Source organism: Meleagris gallopavo, chromosome 16 (assembly GCF_000146605.3).
Source record: "Meleagris gallopavo isolate NT-WF06-2002-E0010 breed Aviagen turkey brand Nicholas breeding stock chromosome 16, Turkey_5.1, whole genome shotgun sequence".
NCBI lineage: Eukaryota > Metazoa > Chordata > Aves > Galliformes > Phasianidae > Meleagris > Meleagris gallopavo.
In genome coordinates, this window is record NC_015026.2 from 13,740,225 (window position 1) to 13,747,967 (window position 7,743).

At 56.1% G+C, this 7,743-nt stretch overlaps 1 protein-coding gene across 5 annotated transcripts in view; it reads left to right on the plus strand.

Annotated features, from left to right (window-relative positions):
* LOC100550253 (ankyrin repeat and fibronectin type-III domain-containing protein 1-like) overlaps nt 1-7,743 on the plus strand; it is a 135,790-nt gene that overhangs the window by 109,470 nt on the left and 18,577 nt on the right. The gene's annotated exons all lie outside the window — the stretch shown is intronic.

The following is a 7,743-nucleotide window of genomic DNA, read 5'->3' on the forward strand; positions in this document are numbered from 1 at the left end:
AAAAAAGAAGAAAGAGAAAAAGAAATGCTCAGAAATTTTAAGAATGTCAAGTTTGGTTTTCGCTTTCCTTGCTTTCTTTGGAGAACTGTCTGGCATTCGTTGTACGTTCTCACACTTCTGTGTGAGGCGGTGGGTCCTTCTCCAGGCTGCTCCGTCTGTGAGGTTGTTGGGCACCGAATCTGTGCAGGTACCAAGGAGGCCAGGCAAGGAATGTCAGCTCTGTGGGATCAGATCATTTTCCTCTCCGTTACACAACCTTCTTTTTTTGCTGAACCGATGTCATCAGAAAGCTGTACCTCAATTACTCTCAATCTTCCAAACACAAGAATTTGTAACATGGCAAACAGGAAAACAAGCAAAGTGCTCCTTAAAACCCATCAGCTTGTAGTTCTTCTCTTTCCTCATCATGCATACATGAGAGAAGTCAGCAGGTCTCTTCTCCCTCTAATGCCTCTGTCAGCCCCCTGGGCTACAAGATGGGAGCCCATCTCTCTGCAGCAGTTTGCACAGCACCTTGCACAGCTGTGGCACCACGGCAGCAGGAAATGGTGCTGCTTTGTGGGACTGTAGGGCAGCCTGCACACAGCTCCGGGGGAGGACAGGCTGGCTTTCAGCTCAGCTTGCTCTGTTGTGGTGCTGCACTGAGTGAGCAGGGTCTGATCCCGAGCTCAGCAGTGACCGAGCAGAGCCCTGTTAGTTCTGCTTATTACTGAGAGTGGAGGGAGAGGTGGCAGGGAAAAAGTGAAGTCTTGAGAAAACACTTCTTTCATTCATATGTTGTTTACCCAAATAAACACTTCATTATTAGGATTTTTTTTTTTAGGGTATTTTTTTTAAAGGCAGCACCACAAAGTGCCCACTGTTGGGGCCCTGAAGCACACTGGGCAGTGCAGCACGAGCTGGGGGGGGCCTGGAGTGATCATGGCCACAGCCCTGGGGGGTTCTGCTGCTCCATGATGCCCATCTAACTCTGAACCCTCAACGAGGCGAAGGCTGGGAGACAAAAGCATTTGCAGCTCAACACCTTCTGCTGTCTGAGTTCCAAATCAGAACCCTGACGGCCCCTGTGGGGACATCCTGGTGTGTGCAGAGCCCCTCTGGGAAATGTGAGCATCCCTCTTTCCCCTTGGGGTGAGCTGAGGTGAGTGGGATCCTCCTCTCCCTGTGCGTCACCTCAGGAGTGATCCTCTCTCCCCTTACATGAGCCTGAAGCAGACAGGAGGGCTGCACCCCTCCTCTCCTCTTGGCTCTGTGCAAGGCCTGGGATGCTCTGTGCCCTGTGTCGCTGCTGTGCCCAGCAGCAGTGTGCGCTCCTGGCATCAGGTTGTGCTCTTCTGCCACTGATTTGTGCCCTCCTGGCATCAGGTTGTGCCCTCCTTTCCCTACCCACCTCTCATTCCACTTTTCCTTCTACTCGCCCTCTGCTCTCTGATTTTCCCCTGCTTTCCTCCTGTTTCAGGGTTAGGGCTAGGGGCTCGGGGCTGCTCAGCACTCCCTGGTTCCATGTGGGGCTTCTCACATTTTCAGCCCCTCTGTGTCTGTGGTCAGAGCAGTGCAATCCCATGACAGTTGAGGAACAGCACGGTGCATTTCTCCTGTCCCCATCCCCTATCCCCTCTCCTTGGCTGCCCACCACAAGCAGTGCTGGCAGGAGCCCTGCTGGCCAGGAGCACGGGGGCTGAACATTTCCTAATGCAGTAACATTCCCCCTTTAGGTTTAAGCAGGATGGAGACTCTCCCCATTCTGCTGCTGGTGTGGGGGCTCAGTAGCCATGCATGGGAGGTGCCTCACTTCCAACTCCCAGTGCAGAGCCCTGCAGGTGCTGAGCTGCTTTGGGGCTGGTGGACCATCTCTGTGGATGGTTTGGTGATTGTGTTTTTGCCGAGGGAGTTAGCAGTGACTTTTTGGGAGCCAGGGCGCAGCAGCACCATGGAGGGCTCCGTGCTCCGCTGGGCTGTGTGGCCATACCTGAGCAGTCCTACACCTTGCATTACATGCCCAATAGGAGATCCACTTCTCCCAGGTCCGGTGCCTCTTGGTCTGGTCAAGGAGCAACCAGAGGAAGAATCAGGCCCTGATGCACCAGTGAAAGCATTGCTGGGTTCTGTAGGGCCATGGGAACGCTGGGAGCCCAGGGATGCTCATGGCAGGCAGGGAGATACGGGTCCCACTGGTGCCATGAGGCACGTTGCCGTGCCGGGGTTACTTGCACCCATCGTGGTTCCTGACTCCTGGCTCAGTGCTTTCCTGGCCGGGCAGCACGGCACTGGGACGAAGGAGCGGTGTTTTGTCTCTGCTGGGAGAGCTTTGAGCCATCACTCAGGAACAATGGCCAAGCTATGGGGTCATTTGTTCTGGTATTTCAGCAGCTCCTCATGATTTATGGGATGTTTTGTTCTGCTGCTTGTCTTAGCTTCCCCCTCTCCACCCTCCCCGTCTCTCCCTTCTCCATTTCAGCTCCTCCTCCCCCCGTTCCCAATTCCCCTAATAGCTGTGGAGCCTCTCTGCCGTATGAAGTCATGGTATCTGGGACTTACTGAATTAGCTGTGTGGAACTGGACTTCAGCACAGCGCTCCGCTCATGATGACACGACCCCACAGCCCCATCCCCACACCAGCAGGGTGCCCCCAGGATATGGGCCGCAGGGCCAGAGCTCAGCAGTGGCTGGGGGACTCACTGGTGGGGACAACAGCACCCTAAAAGTCTGAGATTCACAGAATAGTGTGAGTTGGAAGGGACCTTAAAGTTAGTGTCGTTCTGATCTCTGCCTGTATCTTCCTGAATGCTTGGGTTGCCCTTAGGAAACCATTTGAAAGGAAGCATCACCAGCAGGGAGCCACAGAGGGAGAAGCTGGTCCCAGGGTCTGTGAGGACAGGAGAAGGCAGCTGGCACTTGTTTCTCATGTGGCTTCGGTGGGAAAGAGGCAGCCCTCTAGGAAAGGGACAGAGAAAAATGGTCAGAGAAGATCAACGTGCATGTTTGGAGCCCGTGGGCCGGACCCTGCCTTGCTGAGAGCACAGGGATCAGATGTCATTTATTGGAAAGACTAATTTGAACTATGGCACCAGCGTGTGGTTCTGGGCACCTCCTTCTAAGCCTGATCAGTTTATTTCTCAGTGCAGCATCTCCATTATCCTCAGTGCACATTGACTCCAGGCCATTTGCCTTCTCATTTCTTTCTCATCCCTCATGGCCTGGCTCTGTACAGCAGGATGAATGCCTTAGGTCCCTGGATGCCAGGAGCGTAGAAGATGCTCTCCGTTGTGCAGTATCTTCAGTGCTCTTTCTCCATGGATGCGCCCATGCCTGGAAGGTGCCTGCTGCTGGGTTTGTATAGCAGCACCCGATCCCCATGGCTGTGCTGGAGGGAGGTGCAGAGATACCACAGTCCTTGGTATGAGGAAAAACCTCATGGATGTCTGGGTCTTACTGCAAGCCAAGCCGTTCCCGTGTGCTTTGCAGTATCTTCTGCACTAGGTGCTGGCTAGTGTCTGTGTACTGCACTTTGAGGGGGGTCTCAGCTCTCCCAGCCCTCAGCCTGCACACAAGATAGATCTCAATGCAGTTCTGCAGTGGGAATATCAAGAGAAGTCCTGGCTTCCCGACAGCAGGGCTCTGGAGCCGTGGCTGTGAGCACGACTTCCCCAGCACTCTGTGGGGCAGGCGGAGGGGACCAGGCTGATGTCTGGGGCAGACAGGGTCCCTCATCACTGCTGATCTGCTGGGGACATTGAGGTGTGGGAGCAGCACTCCTCACCTGCACCATCACCCCAGCCCCATCTCCCAGCTGCTTCAGGGCAGTGAGTGCCCGTAGTCCTCCCTCATCCTTCAAACAACAGCAGTCCATGTTGCGTGGTTTTCTCTGCTCTTTGATAGTTTCCTCCTGGCTGAAGCACTACTGCCCGCCAGGGTTCCAGGAACCTTCTGTTTGCCTTCCTGGACAGCATGTCCAGGCGCCAGCTCAGTGCTGGACCTCCTGGCTTGGCTGCTGTGAGATGGCCGAGCTGTGCCCCTGGTGTGCTGGGATCTCCCTCACCTCTGCCCCATGCTCTCCCCTGGCTGCACACTCACTCTCCTGCACCGTTTTGCTTCTCATGCACTCCCTTTACCCAACTTTCTTCCACCACTTTGGGGAGCCAATCCTGCCCATTTTGGGGAACCCATCCTGCTGAGCATTGTGCCTGGGGGATGTCAGGAAGAAGGAGTTTCATTCCCATCTGCTGCTCACTTCCGAGTTCCCTTTTCTTCCTTTTTGGCATCTCCATTCTCCCCTGCACAGAAGGACGTGCCCATCTCCCCTGCTGTGCCCTGCAGTTGCTCACTGGGGCCTTTCCCTTCTCATCCCTGACCTGGTGGCTGGCAGGGGTTGGAACTGGATGATCTTGAAGTCCCTTCCAACCTGAGCTGTTCTATGATCCTGTGATCCCACTTTTGTCTGTTCCTTTATTCCCGGTGTCAGTGGGGAGGGTCAGAAAGGGATGAAGGTCTTTGGCCACAAAGAGCTGCTTGGCAGTGTGGTTTTGCCATGTGGGCAGCACAGAGTAGTGCAGATCTGATGGAAGCTTTGGTTTCATTGATGAGAAGATCCCAACACAAACTGACTCTTGGGGGTTTCTGAACTTCACCCATCACCAAGGAGGGAGGCCCAGGCTGGAGCCCGGGGCTCAATTGCTGGTCTGGGGTGTAAGGACATGGCTTCTCCCAGTGGAGGCAGAGGCAGCCCCTGCTCATGCCTTGGCTGCACCCTTAGCGTGCGTTCCCCTCCTGCAAAGAGCACCAAGGTCAGGGTTTGTGCACTGGGACCCACATAACAGAAGCCTGTGGTGGCCGAGCGGCAGGTGCTATAAAAAGCAAGGCTTATTTTTCTTCTGAGTGGTGTTCTCACTCATCCGTGTCTTTGTGGAGAGGAGGAGGCAGTTATTCTGGTCAGAGGCAGTGACAGAGCGGAGGAGGGTGGATGGCTCTTCCCAGGTCAAAGGAGATCCGGGCAGGTATAGCCTTCAGTTATTTCCTGGCTCGGTTTTGGATGTCCCTGTACTGGGGGATGGCTCCTGCCGGATCCCAGGAAGCAAGGAGGATGACTCTGGGTGCTGCTAAGCTGCTGTGGCACTCAGCTGATGCTTCTGCTCTCCCCGTGCAGCTCTGTCTGGGTTGTACAAGAGAGCTTCAGCCATGTGTATATGCTTGGAGCCCCGAGTTCTGAGCAGGAGGAGGCAGATGCTGCCAGGAGCTCCTGTCCTCTTGTCCTGGCCCTGCTCTGCCCTGGTCTCACTGTCCCAAAGCCTCACGGCAAGCAGACAAGCAACACTGCTTGTGCAGCAGAGCTCCACTGGTGTGAACCTCATGTGAACTCGTGTGAGGTCTGGGGCTGATCTTAAGCCGTTTCCCATACCCACAATGCAGGAGGATGCTCCCGAGGCTGCTGCGCTCACCTCGCGCTCCCGCTGTACCGGGGGGTGGGGATGTGCCAGCCAAGCCGCCAAGCACCGGGAGGAGGAAGACCCGCAGCCAGGCAGAGCCATCCCCAGGCAGCACGGGGGGACCGTGCAGCCACAACCACAGCACCCCAGTCTCAGATCAGCTCCGTGCCTGCAGTGTCCGTGCCGCAGCAGCGCCGTCCTCGTGTGCCCTGCAGTGCAGGGGAAGGGGCACGGAGGGCCGCGCTGATTGCGGCCGGAGCCAGCAGACGCTGTTGTTGAAGCTATACAATGCTTTCCAGTGGAAGTTTGTTTGCTTATACCTTTGCCAGACCTTAACTGTTGGGGCTGAATTTTTCCATGCTCACTCTGCCTCGGGCTGAACTTTCTCTCTCCCTTTTTTTTTTCTTTCAAGTTTCAGCAGAAGGTTGGGGAAAAATGGTAGCTTTGCCAAAGCTATTTTTTTTTTTTCCGTCTCTTTGTTTAAGGACTTCTGGTGCCTCCACGCTTTGGAAAAGAGACTTGAAATTTGGCAGGACTGGGACATTCCTGATGGAAATCAACCCAGATTTGGTCAAATTGTTAGCCTCTGGGAAGCATGGCCGTGCATGCCAAGATTGCTCCTCAGAGTCCCCAGTGGAGGCAGGGAGGCTCCTGGCCACGGTACCAAGCACCGAGCACTGAGCCACCTCCAGGCCGTGTGGGTCCGGGTCAGGAGCTGTGACTACGTGGACCCCAGCAGGGTCATTGGGAAGCTGCAGAGCACTCCACAAATGATGGCATTGGCTTGGTCCTTGCGTGGCCACGGGTTCAGATCCTGGCTGCTGGCAGGAGCCGCCCTATGGGCTTCCTCGTGAAGCCTGGAAGGCACAGTGAGCCCCCTGGGGTGCTGTGCCCAGGCCTCCAGCAGCTGGGAGAAGCGGAGGTGATGTGTGATGGAGGAGAACATTTCCATGTGCTCCTGCATCCCGTGAATCCTTGGAGAAGGGCATTTGCCTCTGTGTCTCCAGTGGGTGTGCTTTGCAGTGCTTGCCACATCCATTGCAGCACGTGGGCAGATGAGCGCGTCCCATCACCTGGAGGTGCGACCTGGTGGTTGCTGAGGCTTTTGGCATTCTTCTTTAATGTAAGAGTGGAAGGCAGACCTTCGCTGAGGGCTTCAAAAATTCTTCCATACACTCGACTGTCCTTCTGCTCCTCACCCAATGATGGGAAGGATGGAGGGAGGCTAGAGGAGAGCCTCAAGCTTCACTGCAGGGCACATGGGAGCACTGGGAACACCTGTGCTGTAATGGAGCGCCTCCTGGCCAGGCCAGCTTGGCTTCAGACCCCTGTGTGCGCAGGGCAGGGAGGTGTCCTGCAGGCCAGGGATGTCCCCAAGGGATGGATGGTGGCCGCTCTCGGTCACAGTGCCAGGACTGCCATATGGGTCAAGGCCAGTGTGCCCGGTGGTGCCAGCTGCGCCTTGCTGGTTGCCTTCCAGCAAGAAAGGGGTTTTCTGACTGCAGTAACATTTACCAGCTGGGCAGCAGTTCTGGAGCCGGGTGTGTGCGCTTGTCTGTTCTTCCATTGTGCCTTGGCCGTCGTCTCCTCCTCCCCACCGAGATCAATGTCTGTGGCCTGTCTTTTTATAACCCCTTTGGGTGCAGCTCTGGAAGTCTTCAGCCACTGCTGGTTTTCATCGTGCAGCCTTGGCATGAGCAAGCAGCTTGTTCCCCATCTCGCTGCATGACTTGGGTAGGGCGAGGGATTGGAGGTGGCCTTCCACCAGCAGGGAAACCACAGGGACGGCTGGGGAAGTCGCATGGGGAGCCATGGCGGGGTGCAGATTTGGTGGGACTGGGGTCCAGCTCCAGGTGTGGAGTAGAGGGCATCCCCACATCCTCCTCGGGCCAGTTTTCTGCAGTTTCATGGTTTGGGAGAAGAGGTGGCTTCCAATGGGAGCCAGTGCTCATCCGCGTATTCGTCCTGGTGGCACCAGGTGGCGCAGGAGGTTAAAGGATTTGCTGCATCCCACAGGCCTGGGTTCAAATGGGTGCCTGGCACTGCTGTGACAATTCTGCAGGTCTCAGCCCAGCATGCAGGTTGGCCTGGGAGGAGCCGGGGGGCCTGCCTGCCACCTGACCCCATGGCCCTATATTCCAATGATAATACAGTGTTGTGATGGAGCCGCTGGCCCCACAGCTCCTCTGGCTCCACTGGGAGCTGAGCATGGGATGGCATTAGCATGGGTGCACATGGCTTAGCGCCCTTCTCACCCCTCCCAGCACTGCAGCCATGTGTCCTCAGCTCAGCATCCCGGCTCTTCCCCTGGGGGGGCCCA